At 43.2% G+C, this 24,341-nt stretch overlaps 1 protein-coding gene and 1 long non-coding RNA gene across 3 annotated transcripts in view; both read left to right on the top strand.

The window, feature by feature from the left end:
• The window catches only part of FOXD1 (forkhead box D1), a 178,671-nt gene extending 173,081 nt beyond the window's left edge, over nucleotides 1-5,590 (top strand). Inside the window, exon 4 of the mRNA XM_057307285.1 lies at nucleotides 5,362-5,590. The gene's annotated coding sequence lies outside the window, so the exon portion shown is untranslated. The remainder of the gene's footprint in view (nucleotides 1-5,361) is intronic.
• A 10,491-nt stretch (nucleotides 5,591-16,081) lies between these two features.
• Nucleotides 16,082-24,341, top strand: part of LOC123001064 (uncharacterized) — a 40,007-nt gene continuing 31,747 nt past the window's right edge. For both annotated transcript variants that reach the window (XR_006409590.3, XR_008957579.1), the window contains exons 1-2: nucleotides 16,082-16,925; nucleotides 19,595-19,720. This is a non-coding gene — a long non-coding RNA (uncharacterized LOC123001064). The remainder of the gene's footprint in view (nucleotides 16,926-19,594; nucleotides 19,721-24,341) is intronic.

Here is a 24,341-nt window from a genome sequence, read left to right as displayed (position 1 = left end):
CACAAGATGAGGATACAGAATGGGAGATATGGGGAGTGGGGTGAAGTCTGAAGTAAAAATTTCATTAATTCATTCAGCAAATGTCTTTGAGTGCCTACCGATGCCAAATACTAGCTGCTGATCCACAGCAGTGACCAGAACAGAGTCACCGCCCCCATGATTAGAAGGTGGCTGCAGTAGTCCAGATGCATGATGGGGGGGCCTGGAGGGGACAATATATTTTCCTCAGGGGGAAAAGTAATCCAGACAAGACTAATACATCAGAAGAAGGAAACTCGATGGCGTAGCATGGCACCAACGGGATGCATATGGGAGGCCACAAAGCAGTGACTCCCAGTCTAAGGCTCCCACTGATAAGGAAGGTCTGTGAACTATTTTCAATTGTTTAAAAAGCTGAATATAAATACAGACTAAGTCATTTGTATTAAGAATGTAGATGCTAACTGTGCTGACTGTATGTGGCTGTGTAACAAACTACCCCAAAATTTAAGCAACCACCACTGACCTCAACAAACCACCGTGATGTTATATCTCACATCATGTGGAATTTAAGCTGGGCGTGGCAGGGCCATTCTTCTACTCCATGTGGCCTTAACCGAGGTCAGGAGTCAGTGTTCAGCGGGTGGTCAGACCAGTCTGGAGGCTCCAAGATGGTTTCATTCACATGCCTGGCACCTTGATGAGGTTAGCTAGAGGCTGGGCCCCACTAGACCCCTCTCCTTTTCCATGCTATCTTTCTGGAGGGTAACTAGACTTCTTCCATGGCAGCTTCTGGTTCCAAAAGACCTCCAGGAGGAAACTGCTGGTTCTCTTCAACGTTCAGCTGAGAAATGTGTTGCGTCACTGTACTGCATTTTGTTGGCCAAAGTAGTCACAGGCCAGCCCCCAGATAAAGGGAGGGGAAACGAGAAGATTATCAAAGAATTTGCAGCCATCTTTAATCCAACACATCAGTTAAAATTGGTTGTCTCTTTGCCCTTAAAAGCTGGGATTATACTGTCCTAAATTGTAGTCTCAGTTATATACCCTAAGTTACAGAAGCATAAGACATCATTAGCAGTAGTGTCTGATTAATTCAGGTGGACAAAAATTTATCAACACATGAGGCCCTTGGAAAACATACTTCCCCACCATGGCCTACCAACCCTTGCCTATCCCCTCACCTCCTGTGCTCCTTCTCTGTCACTATAACCCAACCACCACATCTTCCTTTAGTTCCTTGATCTCTCCAAGCTTTGTCCCACAATAGGGACTTTATGCATGCCTTCTTTTCTACTTTTTATGGACCGGCCCCTCTAAGTAGGCTCCTCATCCTGTCCTACCATCTCAAGTCATTCTCTAAAGCTGCCCTATAGATGCTTCTCTTAGTGTTTATCACAATTGCCCCCTCACACCCACCAGGATATAATTCCACTCAGGTAAGAGATTTACCATTTAGCTCCTGGCTATAGCCCTAGCACCTGGCACAGCGCCTAGCCAGAGCAGGCAGTCACTAAATATTTCTTGAATAATTGAGCCTCTGTCTCAAGCATCCCTATAAAGTTCTACCGTCACCTATCAGGAACAGAGGAGGAGACTGCCATGTTGGAATGATGCCACTCATGGCTTGGCAGAGACCATGCTGAGGGTGCCGAGCCCTGATCTTGGCAGAACATACTCATTGGCCCACAGAGGTTGCAAGGGAAAAAGACTTATGGGAAATGCTATCAGAAATGTCAACATGAAATTTGGGCATATAAGCCATAACAGATGGCAAAGCTCCTTATATACCCATTTCCTATACCCTGCCTATCTCCCATAATCATCCCTGTGTTGTCCCATGGACCTTTTAGTAATTTGGTGTGATGCTGAAGGGGTGGGAACTGTTTTGTAGGCTGGACTTGACATTTGGTAAATGGAGTTATCTTTGTCTGGAATCAGTTGTGTTGTGAGAGAAACCTACCTAAAGAACTTAAAAAAATGAACAAGCAATCTCACAGGCATTCAGAACTAGAAAACCAAGATCATCTGGCCACAGGGGTCTGAACCAGGAAATCAACTAGGCTGCTCCCTCCTTCTCTCATGCCGTGGCTCTGCTCTCTCACTTCTTTGCATAGAGCAGCTTCTGCTGCTTCCTGTGGCTGACCACTGCATGACTTCAGCTGGCATATAGACTGACTCCAGCTCTGACTCCCTATGACCTTTGGTTCATCACCATCCATCAACAGGCTGACTCAGTCTTTGTCACCAAATGCAAATGCTCTTGGGAGGAGGATTGGCTCAGCTGGTCCATAAACTGACTCCCCATTGGGTCAGGTATCTGTCCTGGGTCCCATCATCTCAGGCCAGATCCCTGAGTAAAAGACGCAGCTGGGGCTAGGGGCGCGGGTGGGGTTGCAGCAGTGGTGGGAGGGAAATGGACCAAATAAAACAAAGTTCTCTTGAATGTAACTCTTGTTCCACCTCATCTCTAGTTGTACTGTTAAAAAACAGCCTCGGTGATGTGAGAAGAAAGTAAAAATAGCATTACCATCATTTAAGAACAGTTCCCAAATATTGCCCAGATTTAATAAATCCAGTGGAGTCTTACTTTAAAATAGTAACTGAAATTTATGATTCAACCGCCCCTAATCCAAGCAAGTCCCATTTTAACCTTCTAAGACTTCTTTAAGACTATTTATCCTAAAATATCTTTAAACTCCCTGAATGACTCAAAAGGAAAAAGGCCAAGTTACGTTTCATTTGCCTTAAATATTTCATGAACTCTAAATGATTTTTATGTTTGAATTTTAAAATGAAATATATTGTGTTATTTGTATATATTTGTTCAGTATGCATGTAGATCGTACAGTTTTGTAAAGTTAACCAAAACCCTAATGATTGAGTCTGGTGATGACTTTTTATAAATCTGTTTCTTAAAAACCACCTTCAAAAAAAATGAAGTCGTACATCAGTTAAACCAGAAAGACATCACAGACACAGAGTTCAGTGGGGATCCAAAGGTGAAGGGTGTCGTAGTTTCTGCTTCCTTAATGATACATTCACAGGAAAAATAAAGTTATAAAGAAGGAGGACTTTGGTCTGCAAGCCTACACAGTAAAATGTCAGTGTACTTGGCATGACTCGAAATGAAACCCCCCGAGTCTATAGTGAGGTGCCCGTCTCAGCTCTCACGCACTTCCAGGAGCAGGAACTGAGACAGAACGTCCTGAACAGCAGTTGGCAGCACACTCCCACCACTAATCAACTCTTGGAAACTCACCATCAATCACCATCACACCACCTCGAAACAGATCTGATAAGTAAACCAATACTCAGGGAAGGAGGCAGTAATTGAAACAGAGAAGAGCGTGGCTGGTGGAAACGCGCTTTGGAGTTACAGAGAAAGTGTAAATCTCAACGTTGCTGCTTGCTTGTTGTATTTTTGGAAAATACCTTGTACAAAGGAGGTACTCAACCAATGGTAATCATTACTACTGTGAAAAGGCAAACACAAAGGTAGGTCCATCAGGGTCCCAGTCTTGTTGATGTTAAAACCCTTTGGGTAATGGTTTCTGTCGGATTGTCAGGCGGCTGTATGTCTGTGCCAAACTTCTTTAATCCCAATCTGTGTCTTAAAAGCACAGCACCCCTCCTGCCTCCGAATCTTCTTCACTTCCACACAGTGAGCCCCTTCATCCATATGCCTCCCCACCTTCCTGTCCACCATCTTGTGAAACTCAGCCCAAGCCACATATCCAATGGTGTGCTGATACCCAGCTCTCCAAAAAGAGTTTGCTGATTTCTATGGTGTACTCTCATCCGGGCTGATTTTAAGCTACCAAAGATTCAACAAAATTCTTGAATATTCTCTTTAAGTGTGGACTGTGCATAATGACCTCCTTTCAAAAAGGACAGCATGGAAAGAGGGGAGAAAGTAACTTTACAGTGGGGGAATCTGACGAACACTATCTCAGCAAGGTGATCAAGGTAACACCAACAGTGATAACCCATGTTGATTGTGTGTACCCTTGATATAATGTGATGAAAATGGGACTTTGTGGTCTTCTTCCAAAAAATGCAAAACTCCACTCTAATCATGAGAAAAACCTCACATAAATCTCGGTTGGGAAAATACCAGAATCCGTATTCCTCAAAATTGTCAAGTCATCAAAACCAAGTAAAATCTAAGCAGCTGTTGTATTCAAGAGGCACCTCAGTAGAAATGACAACAAAATGTAATGTGGTATCCTGGATGGGATCCTGGATGTGAAAAAGGACATTAAGTAAAAAGTAAAGAAATATGAATAGAGTATGGACTTTAGTTGGAAATAATGTATCAATATTGGTCCGTTAATTTTGACAAACGTATCATATGAATGTGACACTTCAGCAACAGGGAAAAATGGATGCAGAGTATATGATAATGCTGCACTATCTTTGCTTTTTTTTTTTTTTTTTGTAAATTGAAAACTGTTCTAAAATTAAACGTTGATGTAAAAATATTCCTAAATATTTTAACAGTTGGTTCTCAGAGGTTAAGACTCCACTACATTCCCCGAGTTCATCCCCTTGCATCTCACCGGAGCATGAGAACCTGGGGAGCACAGCACGAGCTTTCCTCAGCTGTTTTACCCCAGAGTTCCTTACAGCTGTGGGCACAGAGGTGCCCTAAGTGCTGAATCCGTGCTCTAAACTGCAAGACACCTGGGAGTAACTAACCAAGAACATTCAACTTAACTCTCTTTTTTTTACATCTTCCGATCTGGATTCTGATCAGGTCTTGGGCGCTGGGGCACATTGGAGCTAATAATATAGCTTCTAACTAGAATGCCCAGTGAAAGCCCAGCTCTGTTGCTTCCTAGCTATGTGGTCTTCAGCAAGTGAAGTCATCTCTCTGAGCCTCAGTCTCTTTGTCCATACGGGGGGAGTGGTAATGATATCTTCACCACAGGTTTTTAGGATGAGTCAATGAATGAATCCATGGAAAGTGCTTAGAATAGTATTTGGTGCGTGGTAACAGCTTCTGGGTAAGTTGGCTCCTATTATTCCATTGCTGCCATCCATGCCCTTACTTGAGCTGAAAACGTTCTGCTCAAGTGCATAATCTGCTTTGAGCTCTTGGCTCAGCTTCAGCTCGGCTTTGCTCGAGCTCACTCTGTTGTTGCTAACACTTGGTGTCCTGACTTGTCCCCTGTTCAATCAATATATAGGCTCTGGGCATTCTCTTTTAGACATCTTTGAACCTGCAAACTGCCAACTTCCCTTCTATTTTAGTTTGAAATCACTCTGTGGCATGAACTGGCGAGAACTGTCACACAAACATGTCTCCGTTTACTCGTGAACTCAAATATTTAGATTCTAAAGGAAGTGTGACTTTTCCTTGCTGTCTCTCTTCTTTAGCCACCTTGGAGGAGTGGGAGAATGAGGAAACTCACAGAAGAAAGGAATCTGAAAGAAACCACTCTAGGAGCTGAGAAGAGCCAGAAATTCAATATATTTAGGGCTTCCTTGTGAAAACACAAAAACAAAAATAAAAATGCCTCCCACTGCTTCCACATCTCTATTCCTCTGATGCCCCCCACCATTCTCTTTAAAAACAAATGGAAAAAGCCAAGTGTTGATGACAGTCGCTGGGGGGTTAAAGTATGTTCCCATAAAGAAGAAGCAAGCTCTTTCACAAAAGATGAGCTCTGTCTTGACTGACAAGCCCTTAAAAACAAAAACCGAAAGTTAACTCTCGGGGCGCGCGCGCGCGTGTGTGTGTGTGTGTGTGTGTGTACACTCACAGGTGGGAGGAGGGCTCCACAAGAATCTGGATTTGATTTGCAGGATTGTAAATTATCTCAAATATTTTGAGAAAAGTTTGAGGATTTGGTGGGTATTTGAGAATGAAAAGTTTTATTTGAGAGATATTTAAGGATTAAGAGTTGGTTATTTGGGAAACATTTAGGGAAGATGCTGTCCCTAGCTACTTCCATGACTCTTCTTTGTTTATAGGAAAGTTTGAAGTTCTTTAAAAGAGAAGTTTGCTCCTGAGATTCAGGAGTGGTGATGAGTGTGATCTTAACTGTAAAGAAACAGACAAGTGAAAAAATCTCAAATGCTTCTTGAAATTCTTGAACTAGATGACCGTATCATCCACTCTGAAATTTGAAGAGTTTGTGTGTTGTATAGGTATTTTAAAACATCATACTAACTTTTGGACTATGCGGGATGATTTTCTTCTTCTAAAATTTTTTTTTATTTAATAAATGGGATTGGTATTTCATTTTAGTCTTAACTTCTTTGCTTACTAAGGGGCTATATCTTTTTTGTGTGTGTATTTCCTGTCCTGTGAATTGTTTATTCATGTTGTTTTTCACATACATATTGTGGGGTTTTAAGGGTTTTTTTTCTTAGCAATTCATAAATCATCCTTTTTAAAAAAATTATGGAATATTTCAGAATAAGGCAAATAACAGATATACTTAGAGCTCCTTTATAAACTTCTCAGCTCCTACTTCCCCCCCCTCTTCCAGAGTTAACCACTTCCAGTTGCTGTATACCTTTCCTTTCCACATTTTAATATTTTTAGTCTTTGGTCATAACACACACACACACACACACACACACGGCGTTGATATTGTAAGTTTTTATATTTTATATGAGTGATAATATACTAAATTTAGCATTCTGCAAATGGCTCCTTTTGAACTCAGTGTTATATTGCTAGATTTACCCATTTTTTGATGAACTGTGAGATCCAATTCATTCATTTTAATGGCCAAATCGAATCCCAGTGTCTGGCTATACCACAAACTATGTTTCTCATCTGAGGAACTCTTTATATGATTATATATATTAACCCTATTTCTGGTTGTGTGTGTGTGTGTGTGTGTGTGTGTGTGTGTGTGTGTGTGCGCATCCACACGTGCACACACTAGCAATGTATTTCTCCATGTCTCCTTATTTTAATTATTTTTATTTATACATAAGTGTAAACTTTCTTATGGAGTTAAATCTGTTGATTTGTTTTCTCTCTGGTTTCTTCTGTTGCTTCTAAGCATACAGTGTGTTTCCTCTTCCAAAGAACTAAGAAGTATTCATCCTTTTTTGTATTTTTTCTGTGATTTTTCTTTCTTTTTAGTTTAATTCTCTGGTTTCATTTAAAACTAGGGGGAAAATTTTGGTGAGAACACATACCTAAATTCTCCCCAATATAGTAATCTGTTGTCCCCACAGGGTTTATTAAATTCTGCAGTTTTTTGGTTATAACTTTTTTTAAATCACATGTTACATTTTTATTTATAATAAGAGTTATTTGGGGACATTCTATTCTATTTAATTGATAACTGTGTTTAGTGTTACTTTAGCATTTGGATCTTATTTTATTATTATTGTTTTAAAATATATTTTCAGAGTTGACAGCCCCCATTGCTCCTCTTTATCAAAATATTCTTTGATATTCCTACCCATTTATATTTCTTATCAATTTTATTAAAATTTCATAGTTTCCCAAAAAATTGGGTTGGACTTTTTTCGCTGGGATTGGGTTAAAACTAACCATTAATTTTGGGACAAATGACATTTCCTCTGTTTTACTCTTTACTCCAAGGCAGTTTCCAGTTAGTTCCTTTGTCTTTTCTTCTTAGTCATCTACCAAAAATGACATTTTGACTGATGAAATATTTATTCATTTTGTTTTTAATTATCTTTTATAAGCCAAAGTTTCCAAAATGATATTAATGTTATTGAGGACAACTCTGTCCTGGATATTTATGTGAACATGTCCAATACATCTTTGCATGAATTTGGATACTGACCTAAGAATGTATCCTTCTCTTCTGTTGTCCTTTATTACTTTTACATGAATCTCTATTAAAATGATCATATTCTTTCTTAGTGACTCTTATTAACATATATATCTATCACTATATTTAATATATTTATCTAAGCTGTAATGTCCTTGAATTTTTTGAGAAATATATTTTATATATTCTTTTTGTATTCAATATATAATGTTCAATTCTGTTTCCCAAATTTTTGCATTTTTAAAATATTTAGACTTTTTGTTTGTATCTATTTATTGGGTTTGGTATCAGCGTTGTGTTTGCTTCATCAAATAATCTCGGTAGCCTTGCATGCACATAGAGGGACATTCTTCAGTGTGACAGTGTGGCTTCCTTCTGCCAGAGTGACTTATCTTATTGGTGAGTTTGGGATAGAGCAGGACTCTGCCTTTGTCCTCCTCTTGGGAGCCAGCCTGGCCACAGGGAATGTGCTTTCTCATCTACAACTCTTGGCCACGGATTTTATGGGGCAAGTTCCATGTGGGGAGCATGTGGGAATCCAGTGCTACCTGTGGAAAGGATGTAGATGATTCTAATTCTAATGTTTAGTTCTGAAAGCTCTAAGCCACATCCTTACTAATAAAAGCTGTAATTTTGATTTCCATGTGTTTAGTTTCCTTGCCTCTCTCTCAATTGTGACTTTTAGTGGGAAAGGAGTGTTATAGACAGGGCCTGTTCAAACCCCAGTAGTTCAACATATGTTTAAAAGGAATTCTAAAATGAGAATAAAATGAATGGAGGAAAAACAATATTCAAAAGATAATGGATGGTGATGGTTGCACAATTCTGTGAATATACTAAAACCATTCAACTGTACACTTTAAATGTGTGAATTTTATGGTATGCAAATTATATCTCAATAAAGGTGGTTTTTAAAAATATAACAGCTGAAAAATTTTCACAAGTAATGGTAGTCACTAACTGTTTCAGAAATTATAGGATAAATCAACATGAAGGCATTCCCAGATATGTCATAATGAAAGAGAAACCCTTAAGACTTAGGATATTAAAAGCTACCAGAAAGAATGACAGATAATCTAAAAAAAGAATGACAATTCGGTTAGTGGACTTCTCAACAGAAGCCAGAAGACAATAGAATAATACCTGCTAAGTGCTGAGAATTAAAATTCTATACCCAGCTAAACTACTAGGTCAAAAGTCAAGGTGAAATAAAGACCTTCTTATCTCCTCTTACCTTTCCATCTCATTCACTGTAGCACTCTGAATTCAGCAAATCCTTTGACCTAACAGGACCTCCATTCTATTCATCCAGGCACCTTCTCCCCTACCTCTCATACCCTGCTTTCTCCTCTCTTTCTACCTTACCCAGCTGAAATTCCTCTATGTCATTGTCCTTTTCTTCTTAATCCTACTCACTTGGCAAAACCATGATCCTAGGTCAACTTTCCACCTTCTCTGAGCCTACAGAAGGGAGACACAACCAATCCAGCCCATTTTAAATTCAAGGCCACAAACCTCAAGTGAACCCTTGATGTTCCCTGGCAGACATACTATATTTCTCAATCCATGTATCACTTATTGTCATACTTGATAATTTGATGCCTTTTTCTTTGTTCTCAAATTCCTAACACCTCTTCTCACATCCTCACTCACTGAAAATCTTGCTTTCCACTTCACTGAGAAAACTGAAGCAATTAGGGGAGAATTTCTGGATTCCCAATACTACCTTTGCCCTCCTCATAGTCTGAGTCCACATATTCTCTCTTCTTACCTGTTACTATTCATAGCCTAGCCTTGCGTCCATGCAAAGTCAATCTCTCCACTTCAGAACTAGGTATTATTTCTTCTTGCCTACCTAAGGCTAATAAAGGACATCTCTCCAGCAACCACTCTCTCACTACTGGATCATTTCCATTAGCACATAAACATGTGGTTGTACCTTCTATCTTGAAAGAAACTTTCTTCTGACCCCACTTCCCCCATCAACTCCATCCAGTTTCCTGCTCATCTTTATGGCAAAATTCCTCAAAAGTGTTGTCTACATTCACTTCAGTTTCTTTCCTTCCATTCTCTTTGAAATGCAGATTTTCATCAGGTTTTCATCTGCACCACTCCATTGAAAATGACCTCTTCAAATCCTCCAAATTACTAATTTCAACATATTTGTATTCCATCTCTCTGCAGCAGTTAAACACAGTTGATCACTCCCTCCTGCTTGATACGTTTTCTTTACTTGACTTCTGGGTTGTTTCACTCTTGGTTACCTCCTACATCACTATTTATTCCTCAGTCTCCTTTAGCTGGTTCTTCCTATTTTCCCTGACTTCTCAGTATTGGAGCATCACCAGTTCTCAGCTCTTCATCCCCTTCTCTTCTCTATCTATACTTATTCCTTCATTGTTCTCACTTAGTCACATGGCTTTAGATGCCATCAATATTCAACAGTTGACAAATTTCTTTTTCCAGACCATATATCTCCCCTGTGCCCCAGACTCACATATCCAACATCCTAATAGACATCTCCACTTGGATATCCAGTAGAAACTTCAAACTTAACATGTCCAAAACTGAAATTCTGACCTTCTCCCACCAACCAATTCCACTCTGGTCTTCCCCATCTCAATCGTAAGCAATATCATCTTTTGGTAGCTCAACCCTAAACTACTAAAACTTTGTAGTCAGAAACTCTTTTCTCCTATGTTCCACATCCAGTCCATCAGAAAATTTCATTGTCTGTACCTCAAAATAGATCTAATATCACACTCCTTATCACTACTTGGACTGCTACCACCCTGCTCTAAGTTTCTGTCTCTTGCTTGGACTCCTATAATAGCCTCCTGCCTGGTCTTCCTGCCTCATCCTTACCCTTTTGCAGTCCAGAAATTCTTTAAAAAGTAGGTCAGATCATGTGTTTCCTCCACTCAAACCTCCACAGGCCCACAAGACAGAAGGCTTATACCATCCCCACACCCTCCTCCACACCTCACTTTCCAACATACTCTCTCATTTCTTTCTTATTTTTTTTTAATCGTCTCTCCACTACAATGTGACCTCCATGAAGACAGGGATTTTTGCCATTTTTCATCTATTTTGTTTACTGTAAAGAGTGCCTGAAACATGGGAAGCACTCAATAAATCTATATTTTTTAAAGTATTATTTTTTGTAAATAACCTCTACACCCAACATAGGTCTGAAACTCACAACCCCAAGATCAAGAATCACATGCTCTACCAATTGAGCCGGCCAGGCACCCGCACTCAATAAATAATTGTGGATTGGAATAGAATGTATTTAGTATAACTAATACCAAAACTAGACAACAGAGTGAAAAGGGGAGGTATGAGTGAGTCTCAGCAGAATCAAAAATTAAAAAAAAAAAGCAATAAAGTAGATTAAGATGACAAAAACCATGTGTACCTTAGATAGACAATATAAGCTTAAAAAAAAAAAAACACAAAACCAAAAAACCAGACAAAGCTAGCTACAGATTAGCCAGCTACTAGAGAGACAGGGCCAAAGATTCTATGGCAGTGTAATCAAAAAGTCATAACTGAATTTTGCATCCTACAGGGCCCATAGCTCATTAACTGTGAAAGAAGCAGAAAAACAAATCAAGGGGGGGAGCCTGGGTAGCCTGGGTAGCGCAGCGGTTAAGCATCTGCCTTCGGCTCAGGGCGTGATCCCAGCGTTCTGGGTTCGAGCCCCACATCAGGCTTCTCCACTAAGAGCCTGCTTCTTCCTCTCCCACTCCCCCTGCTTGTGTTCCCTCTCGCGCTGGCTGTCTCTCTCTGTCAAATAAATAAATAAAATCTTAAAAAAAAAAAAAAAAAGAAAAACAAATCAAGGGACCAGTTTATCCTTCAGGAAGGCAGCAGACTAAATGGGTGCCAACTTGGCACCAAGGTTTGTTATAACTTGGGCAGACTCATGTGCAGGCTTCTGCACAGGGTCTTAGCAAAGCTAGAGTGGGAAGGAAAAGTAAACAGGAAGGGGGGGCAAGGGTGGGGAGCTATTAGCCTAGAGGCTTGATGCAATGCAGAATTCTAGTGAACTTTAGACAGCAGCTGGTATGCCATGGGGTCCAATCCAGTGTGGGGTGTGGATAGAGTCAGGCAGTCAGCTCTCCCAGTAACCAGCTTATTCCCAGCAGGGCCCCAGCCACTGGCCAAGGTATAAAGAATAGGGTCCTGTTCCCCGGGTTCCTGGTTTCTGACACCAGGCATGGTGGAAGGCAAGGTTCCAGTCCCTGGGCGTTTGGGAGGGGCGGTGGATGAGGCGGGGATGAAGATGGTGATGGCCAAGAAGTCTAGCTGTGGAAAGTGACCAATAGAGTGTGGAATATGGAACAGATTGGAGGTGGGAAGGAGAGGACAGAGAAGACAGCTTTCTTATCTGGCACTTGTTTTTTTTTAATATCTTATTTTTTTCAAGGGGAGATGTCTATCTAGCTCCTATAGGACTTTTACAGTCCCTACCTAAGTTTTGCATTCCCCACTGCACCCTAGGAGGGCCCCTCAGAATACCCAATAAGCCTTTGTAATTTATAATTGGGCCCTATTCTCTGAATAAAGAGACTTTCCACAGTGCAGAATTTACATCCACACAGTCCTCCCAACACTTGCTTTCTTCCTTTGGGCAGCCCCAGATCGCCCCCAGGGCAGGACCGTGAGATTCACGGGACATCTGAACTCTGCCCAAACACTGTTTAACCCCACGGCTACCCCTCTGACTGCGCTGACCTTTGGGGTGGGGGGAGGCAAGAAAACCACCCTTCCTTTACTCCTCGTTATCCCACCCTGTCACGTCCGTTTTCTACAAAACACATGTACGTTTGAAAAAAAAGAAAAAAGAAAGGAAAAAAAAAAGTCTTTCATCTGGGATGTGTTTTCTTTACCAGAGCAAGTGTGGGGGCTGGGGGAGGGAGAGGATAGGGAAGGGGGTACCAACGTGCCCAGCAGCAGGAGCACCTACAAAAACAATCCTCACATGGTGAGGCACGGAGGGAAAATCTTACTAAGGAAAGTGTCTTGCAACTCCGGGAGGGCTGGGCCACTCACCGTGGGCAGTCCGGGGCGGCGTAGGAGGGCGGAGGGATGAAGGGAAAAGAGATGGAGAGGGGGAAGGGCAGGGGGAGGAGGAGGGGGCGGTCCGGAGCAATTCAATGGCGCTTTGATTTAACAACTCCAAGCCCTTTGAAAACATTTTGCCAAGAAAAGCTTGCCATCAACACGTATAATCTCTTATCAGAGGCCCCTGAAAGCCCGGGCCCTGGGGTTAATTCCCCCATCGCAATGAGTTTGAATCAGCTCTAAACCCGCAGTGACATGAAAGCGCCCGAGCTTCGGGCCGCACAGAACCCACTGCGATCCGCCGACCGGGGAGGATTACGGGGCCCGTTCCGCGGCGAGCTCGCCGGCGGGACGGGCAGGCTCAAAAGAAAAAGAATAATTAGGGATAATTGCTTGTGTCCAAACACAAGCATTAAGGCCCCCTGTTCCCCTTTGGGACTTTGTGAGCCAGAATGAAAGAGACACCCCCTGTTTTGACAGCTGGACCAGCGGCCTGGATCCGTGACCGAGCGGGGAAGCGCTCCCGGCTGCTGGGAACGCGGCCCAGCCGGGCCGCGGGTGGGCAGGCGACCGGCCGGGCGGAGTCCACGCGCGGGGCTCCGCTGTCGCACTCAGCCCTCCCGGCGCTCGGGGAAGAGGCGGCTTGTCTCCCCCGCAACCGCAGCACCCGCGGCCTCGGAAGCCTGCTGCAGCCCGGAGGCCCGCGGCGGGATGGGGGCAGCTGAAGCCCGCGCCCAGCGCCCTGCCGCTGGTTGGTAGAACTTGGCGCCCGAACTTGGCGCCCCAGATGCCTGAGGCATCGATGCAGCAGCACCCCGGTCGTTACTCTACTAAGTTTGCACACCGAGCCCCACGCGGTCTCTTGAGACCCACCACCGCTCACAAACGGGAATATCCCATCCCACTTTGCTTGGCATGGGGCGGCAAGAGCCACATTTGGAGACACCCGAGGCCTGGGGTGGTCCTTGCCACAACCCACTGCGCCCTTAAAGCTGACCCCCGTGTTTAGGAGGCCTCCCTTTGTGGCTTGGAAGTAACAGAATGAAATGCAATGAGGGAAACGGACTGAATGTCTACCCGTTGCATCAGGGCTCACAGTCCTGAGACTACCTTGTTGTTGGGGTTTGGGGCAGGGGCTTTCCGAAGAGGAGACTGCACAGGCCTCCGCCAACAAACTCCAGGAGCCGAACTTTCTAGAAGCTTGGTCAGTTTCTCTTGCGAAGTCCAGTAAGCCACAGTACCAGAGAAGGCCAAGCCAGGCCTGGAGGGATCCTTGAAGGAGTGGGATGGGTACTGGGGGGCAAAAGGTGGTTCCTGCCAGCGGGATGCCAGCTCCTAAGGCGGGGGCGGGGGTGGGGGGGAGAGTTGGAGGTGGAGACAGGACAGAACCTGAAGGAAATATGGTCTTCTAGACCACCCGGAACACCTGGACCACCCAGGCCGAAGCTTGGAACTGCGTGGCCAACGGGCTAAAAGTCCGGGAACCTGGTGTGGGTCTTCCAGAAAGCCTGTCTTATAGAGTACCACGAACTGGGGTCTCTTGGGGCAGCTGGCAGCCCTGCCGCTTGTGGAGTCTACACCCACGCTGCTCCCAGTTGCTCAGCCTGTGCTCCGGATTCCAAATACGGATCATATGCGGGACTGGAGGACAAGTGGGGAAGCTGCGCGGCGGACACGCGGGCATGAGTGATTAATTAAAGGGAAACCACATCCGACAAGAAAAGAGTTTTCTGAAAGAAGCCGAGTCTGAGAGGAGCTCCCGACCCTGCAGCTGTGGCCCAGACGGATCTACCAGCTGCCGGGCCCTCCCCACGCAGCAGCGGACACGCGCTGGGGCCTGCTGGTCTAGAGGAGACGACCTGGCTTTTGAAAACTGTGTGTTTGAAATAAAGCTCAAGGTTAAATGTTTTCCGGGTTAGGCCTGTGACTGAGGGAAGTGGCTGGGGTGATCTCTGGACTTCCCACTGGCTGGCTGTGGCCACCTGGGTTCTCCACAGGGACGTTAGACCTAGCACCCACCCTACAGGGATCAGTTAAGCTCACTCGTGGTTCTGAGTCCATACAGCAGAAACCCAGGTTAGTAAGCCAAGCACAGCCAGCTTTGACTCTAGACATGACTGCGATGGAGACAAAGATTTCAGATCAGAAAGTTTCAGACCCAAGCAAAATGCACACTTGCTCACATCTTTCTCTATTTCCTTCCACCCCTATGGTTTTGGAAAAATCCTATAAGAGCAACGTTGCTAACAAATAGAGAAAGAATGCTATTTGCTGAATATCTATTCTCATTTTTTTATTAAAATACCCTCAGCCTGTTGAGGATTAAATACAAAATACAGTTTAAAACTGTAGGTAGACTTCTAAATTTTTGTAATTGTAGGTTTCTGATAATTTCCTTAGCCAGAGAATAGTTGGGGAAGATTCTAAATGAGGAAAGGTATTGTGTTTCTTTGCCATGTAAGGATGACCTATCCCACCTCCCACAGTGCTCCCCCCCCCCCAAGTCAGGAAATTTAAAAGCCTGGGTTGCAAAGTACTGAGCCGTTTCCTTGCATAGAAATGGGTGAAACTCTGAATTTGCAGACTGCCATCACATTTTTTTTTCAGGCAAGGCCTCAGGTTTAGAGGCAATCAATGCTTTATTTATTTGTTCTAGAAGTGGGTGTGTTTAATATTCTGATGACAGCAAGGGAGACCTTCCGCCTCCCTCGTGTTGATTCCAAAATCCTCCCTTTTCTCTCTCCGGCTGCTTCATCAGGCTGCCCTAAAGAGAAGCCTTTGGTTGGGGGTATTGTTTTGTTTTGAGATTTAATACTGCATATACTTCAACACACCACACTGGTTTCAATAACATATAAAAGCTATGATATTTAATATTCAGTTTCAGAACCTTGGCCAAAAGATGAGATTATTATACGAAGAAACTAAAAATGACGCTTAGGACAATAAGAACTTCCGTCGAATCTACCCTTCTTCATAATTGTAACACTTTTGCTTAAGCCGCTGTGTGGCCCGTTCCCCTGGTGGGCTCAAAATACGCGAGACAATCCGAGAAAGGAGGTGTGAAAATGACGTAATACGTCTGAATTTCTGCCCCGCGTGAGTCCAATTGGCGTTTCGGAGTTACTCGTTGGCTACGCCTCCAGGGCGCCCTCGGAGCGCGGTGCGGGGGGCGGGCGGTTCGGCCCGGCGGGCGGCGGCCAGGCGGGTGGGCCGCGGCGGGGAGTGCGGGCCCGGGCTCTGACGGTGGGGGAGGAGAACTTTAGCCAGCACAGTTCCGAGTCCAGAACTGCTAGCGCCCCTCCCCGGGCTTGAAAAGGGGGAGGCAGTGCAGGACAGTGAAGGACCGGAAGCCTAACCTTCTTGAGCTTTACGATACGTTCACTTTGGGGTTTGAAACTAGGATCTGTTTTGCTCCACAAGTCGCTGCTAGGGCGGCCACCAAACCGCTCCGGCCCTCGTGGAAGCCGGCTAGTGCTACGAGGCGTGGGGTCCGCGTGGACGCGCCATTTGGGCAGTGAGAACAGACAGCGCCATTCACGAATGTCCTCCAGTTTAGGACTTTTTAAAGAAAGTCTTTCTCGAAGGTCTGAGTGGGGAGACCCAGGCGTGAGCGCCTCCAGCCAGGAGCCCGGGGTACGACCGGCTCCCCTCCCCTTCTGACCCCGCGGCCAGAGAGCGCAGCGCGGACCAGCGGCCGGAGGGCTGTGAGGACGGCGCGGGAGGCCGCGCCCCGCAGTCTCGGTCTCCCAGCGCGGGTAGGGACTCGCTGCAGTTGCTCTTGTGCCCCACGAGTCTCGGTGAGAAGGGCGCACTGTCAAGACCGCACTTCCAGCCGAGCGGGCGAGCCAGGGCCTGCTCCCGCCTCCCGCTGGGGAGGCGCCGGGCGCAGCGTGCTCCAGGCCCCCAGCGAGGGCGCGCTTCTTGGGATTCGCGCTGCGCGGTTGGCCTGGGGGTTGGGAGAGAGGGCAGCATACAAGATCTTTCCCAGGATGGGAAGCCCCGCTTCCCGCCAAACCGGGTCGGGTAAACAGGCCGCGCGAACGTTCCAGGGAACTGGAAACCCAGAGACAAGCTGGCAGCCGCCTGCCCCGGCCAAATAGGGTGAGTTCCAGTTTTAAAGCAAATCTCAAGCGTAGCGTTTTGGCTGATGAACTCAGCTTCTACTTCTAAGAAGCAAATCAAAATTCGGGTGGAAAAGGCTAAAGGAGTCCTGCTCTTTCTCCAAAGAGCTGCACACACCCCATCCTTCACACTGCCTGCATTACTACAGCGATGAAATGTTTCTTTTGTGGGATATGTTAGATAAATCTCAACCAAAGCTATAATTGAAAAAAAAATAGAGATATTTTTGCCACTGTCCCTCTGCACGTTATAAGCTTGCGTGCTGTCTCTATCACTCTGTGAATAGATAGATGCATATATATTTGCTGGAGTGTATACTGTGGGCTTAAATTTGTATTCTAAAACTCAGCAAAAATAGTCGTAGACCCCATCACATATGCTCTGCTTGAGCATGCCAGCCTTCCCATAGGCCAATTAAAATGCTATTTTCTTTTATTTAGAATCTCCAAAACAGGAGCACACTGTGCTTTTAGATGAAGCTACTCTGCCTGTGGAAAAAAAAATGGTGTGCATACATTGTATTTACAGTGGAATGTTTAAAATTCATTTATTTCTCTAATGTAAGCTGACTTCAGGGTATGGGGTTTGTCTTCTTGCGGGGGGGGGGGGGGGGGGGGGCTTTAGGCCCAGTCAGTTCTTGGCTCCTAGAGTAGTGCCTGATACTGTAAAACACTAAATTTGGACAGATTTACACAGAACAGAAGCTTTACTCTCACCCTTCGAATTCCAACTGAACAGCTTTAGGGGTTTTTCTATGTTCCAGACCGCCTGAATGTTTTTCCAGGTTGAATGGTTGAGCCTTAGCCTATGGCAGCTCAACTAAAATCATGACATAATTAGGCACAGAAATGAGATGTGTCATCAGGTGTGTATGTGTGTGTATCCACACTGTGGAACAAAGACATTTGATTTTTAAAGATACAGCTACTATAACCTTGATGAAACAGTGTGTATATATATATATATATATATATATATGTACATGTGTATATATATATGTACATATATATATATGATAAAAACTTGGAAATGAATTTTATGTGTAAGAAAGGCATATTTTATGTGTAGTCCTTTACTTGAAACTGTCTTCACAGTTTTTTTCTCTAAACGATATTTTTATGAAGACAAGAAATAAGGAAAGAAGATATTCAAGACCATTTTCCCAGACACCATCTGAATGAAACTGATTTCTTCCCATTGAGACAGGCATGGATTTTCCTCTAACTTGAAAATAAATGACTACTTTTTACATTGGTAGAAAAACCACTCAGAAAACTGCTTTCCCCCTCTGCTAATGAAAAGTATATTACATTTCCCCCAAATGAAACCCAGACTTCTTTAACTGGACTGCCAGGTATATCACCATTAATAAATAGCATTTAAGTGCTAATTTGGGAGATGGGAAGCTCCTCTGGTAGGTCTTGACTGCACAGAATTATGCTTATAACAACACAAATACTCTTCAGAACATAAACTGAGAAAATATTCAAGTCAAATACATATGTACATTCTGCAAAAGCAAAGAAATTTGCATTATCAGAGTTAGGACAGAGAAGAGACTAAAAATAATGCTCCCTGTTTGCTAAATCCATTCATAGCTGGTAAGATCATTAAGGACTTTTTTCCCATATAAATTTAGCCGCAGATATGAAGCTTGGTGCAACTATGACACGTACCTCCACAGCACCCAAGAAACCTGAAATAGCTAGGGTACTCCCTATATCTCCCTTCCCCTACAGGTGTTGCTTATGGAGAATAGTGGAAAGTACAACGTTCTGAGTTAAACAAATATTTAATTTGCTCCATGTCCAAGGCAAATCAGATTGCGGGCCAACATATGGGCTCCAGCTTGAAGGATACGGTCATTGTCGGAGGTTTTAGCTGAGCCAAAAAGACTCTGGGTCATCCTCCTTCCCAAGAAATGGGGAGAGACTGCGTTCTGCTTCCTTCTAGGACCCATCACAGGTTAGAGTTCCCTGAGGTGGACCCAGAATGGTTGATCTGTATTTAGAATTTAACTTCTTATTTGGCTGAGTTCCTTTAGGGCAGGCACGATGATTTACTGATATGGGGTCCCCATATTTAGCACCATGCCTGGAACGTGGTAAACACTTGATACAGATCTGATAAATCACTTAAATTTTTCAGTTCCTCGTGAAGAGGCTCCCCTTAGTTAGAGTCTCTGGGTCTTTAGGGGGCTGCAGAGCACCTAGATATGTGCCCTGCTGTCATAGCCATGAGCCACATGTGGCTACTGGTGCTTGGAATGTGGCTTGTCCAATTGAGATGTAGTTTAAGTATAAAATATTAGATTTTGAAAACTTAGTATAAAAAAAGAATATAACATATCTCATTAATAATTTTAATATTGGTTATATAATAATACTATAAATAATACTTTAGGTATATTGGGGTAATTAAAATTGATTTGTGGTAGACTACTTTTAAGATCACTCCCAATAACCTATATGTGTAATTCCCTCCCCAAGAATGTAGGCTGGACTTAATGGGTCAATTCTAACAAACAAAATATGGCAGGAGTGATAGAATATAACTTCCAAGTTGAGATTACAAAATCTACAAAATGCAGCTTCTATCTTGGGTGTTCCTTCTCCCCACATTAGCTTGCTCCCTCTCCTCTATTTCAGAGCCCTGTGACCAGTAAAGGCCATGCTGAAGATGCCAAATGGAGATGAGAGGCCCTGGAGGATGAGAAGGCATGTGGAGGAGAACTGAGACACACCAGCCAACAGCCAGCACCAAGTGCCAGCCATGTGAGTAACACTTTTTGGAAGCAGAACCTCTGGCCCCAGTCAGTGTAGCCTGGCCAATAGCTTGACTGCCAACCAAGAAGAAACCCTGAGCCAGAAATGATCCCGCTAAACCACTCATGCCCAAAAACTATAAGATAATAAATGTGTGTTTCAAGCTAAGTTTTGGAGTAATTTGTTACACAGCAATAAATAACCAATACACAATTATGAAAATTAATTTCAGCTTTTACTTTTTACAACGTGGCTGCCTGGGTGGCTTAGTCAGTTGAGCGTCCAACTCTTGATTTCAGCTCAGGTCACCATCTCAGGGTTGTGAGATTGAGCCCCGTGTCAGGCTCCATGCTGGGTGTGGAACCTGCTTCAGGTTCTCACTCCTTCTCCATCTGCCCTCCACCACTAGTGCTCTCGCTCTCTTTGTCTTTCCCCCCTTCTTTAATAAAGCAATATGGCTACCAGAAAATTTTAAATGTCCTGTGTGGTTCACATTGTATTTCTTTTGGACAACACTGGTCTCTGTGGCTCAGATGGGACACAAGTGCTCCATGTTTAATTTGGAACTCTAGGGAGCTGGACTCTAATTTATGATTTGGAAAACCATGAACTATTTAGGTGTAAATCTTACAAAATATGTTAAAATCTATAACCCCTTGGCTAAAGCAATTTGTGATATTTCCTTATTAAACAACTGTGGATTGTGTCAAGAGTTACTCTATTTCCAGTTTAGCCCCTACATAGCTGGAAACTGCACCCAGAGAGACTACGTTAATGTCCCCTCCAGCGCTAACATTTTATGATTCAACAACTGCTCACTTCAGCGATTTCTTGCTGCCAAGGAGCAATGGTGATGCTGGTGATAGCAATTTCAGCGTTTCTTGTGGTATTGAACCAACATCAGCAGCTCCACTTTTCTCAAATAGCAAAGAGTGTGGCAAGTGGATCAACGTGAGAAATAGACAGTCTGAGACAAAGGAACACTCTTCAGCACACCCCCTAATTGCTCCCACAGTCCTCTGCGCCCCTCCACAGCCTTTCCTGGAATTCTTACATCTCTGGTCTTCACCATTCCTGACTTCGACAACACCAGAAAACTGTGTTTTCATTTAGGAGTTTTGTAGCTAAGCTGGGAGTTGGGAAGAAACGAAAAAATTAGTTTTCTATTTATTTGTATTTGCAGAACCACAGAGAGCCAAGGTGATAATTAGAAAAACATTTTAGAAAGCTGTATTTTCTGTTGGATTTTATTTTTCCAATACAGTGACAAGTTCTTATAAGTTTTCAATGGCTAAACATATCAGTTTCCATCTTTTGACCAGACGGCCACTTATTTGATTCTCTTTTGCTCCAGCTCTTTACAAAAAATCATGGAATAAGAGCATGTTACAAAATGAACATCATCTTCTGTGCTTTTCTTCTACATTTAATTAAGAAATTCTCTTCCTGAAAGGGATAAAGAAAGGGGGGGTAATCAGAAGGGGGAATGAAACATGAGAGACTATGGACTATGAGAAACAAACTGAGGACTTCAGAGGGGAGGGGGGTGGGGGAATGGGATAGACCGGTGATGGGTAGTAAGGAGGGCACGTATTGCATGGTGCACTGGGTGTTATACACAACTAATGAATCATCGAGCCTTACATCGGAAACCGGGGATGTACTGTATGGTGACTAACATAATATAATAAAAAATCATTTAAAAAAAAAGAAATTCTCTTCCTATGTCTTAAAGGCACTTTATTTTGGCAGCATGATTGCAGATGTAATTAATAATAGAACTTCAAAGGGGGATGATTTCTCTAGTAACATTTTGACCAGAAGTAGATGGTCTTTTTTTTTTTTTTTAAAGATTTTATTTATTTATTTGACAGAGATAGAAACAGCCAGCGAGAGAGGGAACACAAGCAGGGGGAGTGGGAGAGGAAGAAGCAGGCTCCTAGTGGAGAAGCCTGATGTGGGGCTCGATCCCGGAACGCCAGGATCGTGCCCTGAGCCAAAGGCAGACGCTTAACGACTGCGCCACCCAGGCACCCCGAAGTAGATGGTCTTTTAACAGACTATCATTGATAGTTTCAGTCACTTAAAAGTGACCCCTGATGAATATTGTTGAAAATATTCCAGCTTTGGATTTATTGGGTGATTAAGTGAAGGGCAAGGGACTGCTACCCAGGCCATCATTCCATAAATATTAGTGGATAGTGGCTGCTCTGAAATTTTGTATAAAAAAGCTGAACAGGGGTGCCTGGGTGGCGCAGTCATTGAGCGTCTGCCGTCGGCTCAGGGCATGATCCCGGCGTTCTGGAATCAAGCCCCACATCAGGCTTCTCCGCTGGGAGCCTGCTTCTTCCTCTCCCACTCCCGCTGCTTGTGTTCCCTCTCTTGCTGGCTGTCTCTGTCAAATAAATAAATAAAATCTTAAAAAAAAAAAAAGCTGAACAGATTGCTAGTATATAAATTAGCATTACTTTGGCAAATGACATGTATTTTTTTATTATATTTATTTCTATTAGGTCTTTAATTGCCAAATTTTTGTAACACTATTTTCATGGATTTTAGGTTTTTCTTTGGAGGTTGAGTTTTAATCCCATGAGGGAATGGTAAAGTGATGTCACTTACATTGAGACAATTACAAATCAGAGCTTTATATTAAGTGATGATTTCAATTCTAGATTTTGATTTTCAATTTTCTAAATCTACATAATTTTTTCCTAAAAAAATTGTTAACATTCATCTAACTACACAAAATAAGAAAATCAGCTTTTCCAAGTTTTCAAAATAATGAGATTAAAATCGTGTGTGTGCTATTCTGTTTTCCATAGGCACCAACCCAGACATTGCTTCACAGAACTAAGCAAGTTGGCTTTCAAAACATACTGAACAGATGCTTCTGATAACTTTTTGAAACAAGTAATGAACAGCATAGTATGTTAGAGTATGCTTCTTTAAATGAAGGTCTAAGAAGTGATGGTTCTTGGCTTTTCATTTTTATTCTCACTTATTCTCATTTTAAAACCAATTTTCTTTGCCTTAGCATTTAATATTAAGCAACATCCACCCAACTCTTGGAGAGTTTTTTTTTTTCACGTTTGCCAGCACCCCATAAAAAATTTTTTTTAAATAAAGAAAGCCATTACTTTACCAGTGAAATTCTATTACTTCAGGAAATGATGATTTATATTATAAGGGTTTAGAACCTGGAAATAAACTTCAGCTCTTGGAAATCAATCAAACCATTTTCAGGCCTTTGCCTCCTCTTTAATCCTCCTCCTCATCCACTGTTAGACCATCTCCCATCCTTCCCCCGCCGCACACGGTCTCATTCTTCATTCTCTGTGACTCTCTCTGAGGCAAACCCTCTACCTGCGGAGATTCTACGCCTGCAGACCTGTGCCGGTCCCTGAGCCTTAGCCTAATCCAGCCTCTGGTGAATAATCCTGTTCCTTCCACCCCCCCCCCCCCCCCAGCTGCATGTTAGGGTGCTCTCTCTTCCTCTCTTCCTTGCCGATGCCAAAGAGGACTCACAAGGAGCTTGCCAGATAGACCCAGCTTTAGCGAAGGAAAGTGCTTCCAGAGCGAGGAAAGGAAGAAGCAGTTTTTCTCAAGACTTAAATTAATGTTAAAAAGAAGGAAAAGAGTTGACATGCAGTTTTCAGTGTGTGCAGGATGCTTCCAGTCGTCTTTCTAAAAGCCTTGCCTGCTGCCGCCCCAGTGTCCCCAGGGCACTCCCACATAATTTGCTGTTACCGGCCATGCAAATATTTTTCTAAATCGCAATTCAAACTCAGCCTCACAAACAGGTGCCTTTTAGTGCAATCAGGATAAAATACACATGTGGCTATTATTCTGTTGCTTTGAAAAGGTGATGAAGGGCATAAGGGACTATCAGGCCAGGCCATCCCCATCCTTGGGTAATTTGCCATGAGCCTCGGTGTGGATCCAGACCCTCCCTTTGTTTGAGATCCAGCACGTGATCCTGCAGATGACTGACAAGGGCAGACTTGTAACAACATTATTTCAGGAGGATAATAACCAGCCATCATAAATTCCTTTTTTAATCGTTTATTGCAGGTTGTAGACTATTAACCATGACTTTATTTTACAGCACCAAAGAAAGTAGTTCCTTGTTGCTGCTAGTCTCTAAAACCACTGTAAGACGTTATAGTACCCTCAGAGAAAACCTAGCCTTTCATGAAATGAATCATAAATAGTTGAGTTAAGAGAACCACTGTTAAAGAGATAAAGAGAGGAAGGGAAGAGAAAAATATCTGTCTGAGATACAAAAGAGATGTTTTGGGAGCTGCTTCCATGCAAATAAAATTTGAACCCAACTTTCATGGCCACCCTTCTAAGTCTTACTTTCCTGGGTGATAAATGAAAGTGAACAAAGAAATCTCTAAAAGCTTTAACCATAACTATGTAGAAAAATGAAAATGAGTTAGGAAGTAGCTCATTCTGAGATCTGAACGAGGCACTCCCTGTTTCGTTTCATTTCGTGTTCTGTTGGGGATACACCACTTCATGACTAATTCCTTGCATGAAAGAGCGACATTACAATTTTCACTAAAAATCTCATGTTTTCTTAGGATTTTTACATCTTGACTTCAAGTCATGCCATAAGAAGTCTTCA

Source organism: Ursus arctos, unplaced genomic scaffold (assembly GCF_023065955.2).
Source record: "Ursus arctos isolate Adak ecotype North America unplaced genomic scaffold, UrsArc2.0 scaffold_5, whole genome shotgun sequence".
Taxonomy (NCBI): domain Eukaryota; kingdom Metazoa; phylum Chordata; class Mammalia; order Carnivora; family Ursidae; genus Ursus; species Ursus arctos.
The sequence above is the reverse complement of the archived record's forward strand: the minus strand, read 5'-3'. Positions and strand labels throughout refer to the sequence as shown.